The sequence below is a fragment of the Rattus norvegicus genome, chromosome 1 (assembly GCF_036323735.1).
Source record: "Rattus norvegicus strain BN/NHsdMcwi chromosome 1, GRCr8, whole genome shotgun sequence".
Lineage (NCBI taxonomy): Eukaryota > Metazoa > Chordata > Mammalia > Rodentia > Muridae > Rattus > Rattus norvegicus.
This window is the reverse complement of record NC_086019.1, coordinates 180,602,524-180,604,467: the sequence shown is the minus strand read 5'-3', so window position 1 is coordinate 180,604,467 and position 1,944 is coordinate 180,602,524. Positions and strand designations below refer to the sequence as shown.

General features: G+C 45.7%; 1 non-coding gene across 1 annotated transcript; it reads left to right on the top strand.

Moving 5' to 3' along the window:
* The first annotated feature begins 1,551 nt into the window (after window positions 1-1,551).
* Window positions 1,552-1,683, top strand: LOC120100415 (small nucleolar RNA SNORA17). Its single transcript, XR_005500174.1, has one exon. It is a non-coding gene; the product is annotated as a small nucleolar RNA SNORA17 (small nucleolar RNA).
* The last annotated feature ends 261 nt before the right edge of the window (window positions 1,684-1,944 follow it).

The following is a 1,944-nucleotide window of genomic DNA, read 5'->3' as shown; positions in this document are numbered from 1 at the left end:
CCAGGGAGCAAATAGAGTTAACACTGTCATCAGAGATCAAAGCCATCAGAAAACGTGACTGAAGGTTTAACCTCCAGCTGCTGCCTAATGAAGGAGTACACACCAGAACTGTGATACTCTCCCTCTCGGGTCCTATTTGACATGGAAAATACCCAGAGGAAGGTTAAAAATGGTAAATTTTCATTAATTACACAGCAAAGAATCTTCTCTTCCTAATTTATTACCCATTGTGAAACTTCGGGGGGAAACTGTAACTGTCTTTTACTGCAGCCATTCTCCACACAGGGGAGGAAACGGTGTTCTCATCCTATCAATGCACCCTTCTAGAGCACAGCACTTAATACAACTTCCTCTGCTGTCCTGGCACAGGTGGCCAGCATGATACTTAGATGATGGAGATGAGGATGGAGTGGGGTGTTCCCATGAAGCCAAGAGAGGGTGGGAACAAGATATCAAATTGGAACAATGAGCCGCAGGGACATTATTTGGTCACTCCCTGGGCATGTGGCCTTTTCCTCTTTAAGTTGCACTATGATCGACCTGCTCCACAGACATTGCCATGGCCCTGCTGTTCCATGGGCATAGCTATATTCCACCTGTTCTATGCATATCGCTGTGATCTCCCTGTTTCATGGCTATCACCGTGCTCATGATTATCACCATACTTACTTATTCCAGGAGATTCATCATGCCGTACCTGTTCTGCGGCATCACCATGGTCCATCTGTTTATTGTGTGTTGTGTCTATTCCTCTCCCCCTTACATGTTTTGAGCAGTTGTGAAGGGAGTAATAGAAAATACAATACTCCAAATGGTAAAACATCTGTACAGTAATAATACTCTTATCTTCATTCAGTGTGTGTGTGTGTGTATGTGTGTGTGTGTGTAAGATGTGCTTTACGTCTAAGCATGTGAGTTTCTGAGTGGCATGTGTGCATGTGTGTACATGACTGGGGAGAGACAAGGGGTCGATAACAGGAGTCATTGTTTAGAAACTTGCACCCTGGTTTTGTTCGGTTCTAGTGCTCACTGACTTAACTAGGCAGGCGTATGAACCAGAGTTCTCTAGAATAACAGAATTTATAAAATATACATATATGGGTATTTATTAGAATGACAGGCTGCAAACCAACTAATCCAACAGTGACTGGCTGCGAACAGAAAGTCTAAGAATCCAGCTGTTGCTCAGTCCACCAGGCTCAAGGTCTCAGTGGTCTTCACTCTACACAGGAATCCTGAAGAAATCAACTCCAATGCCAGGGAGCGAATGGATGCCTTGTGAGAGCGAGCAGACGAAGAGGAAAAGCTTCCTCCTTAGATGTTCCTATACAAGCCTCTAGAAGAAGGTGTGGCCCAGATTAAAGGTGTATATTCCTGCCTCAATTTCTGTATCAAAGGCACGTGTCTCCCTGCCTCGGAAATTCAGATTAGAAGTGCATTCGCCAACTTTAAACCCGGCCAAAGAAAAATCTCTCCTAGGTGTGCCCTCCAGGTCTGGATTCCATTTAATTCCAGATGTAGTCAAGTTGACATTCAAGAATACCCATCATATCTATCCGGAGAAGTGTTACAGGCATGGCTGCTATGTCACATGTGTGTCAGTAGGTGGCAGAGAGGAGAGAGGCTATGTCTAAACTCAGTGTTCTGACCTGTGAACATCTGAATGATTAGTAGCCTAACACCTGAAAGAAGATAGTCTGAGATGACCACCAGTCTGGTGTCAGTCCCCCCACCCCCAGACAGAAAGCTATCCTGACAGGACCACCACCATTACACAGAGCTGGATGGGCTCCCAGGGTGGAGAGAGAGCCAGAGACAGGAAAAGTACCACCTAGGACTGTGAGCCTAGGGATGAAGATTAAGCCATATGGCCCCTGCCTGGTACCATAATGCACAAACAGGGCATAGCACTTCTGAGACCACTCCTGAGATGACCCCAGATGT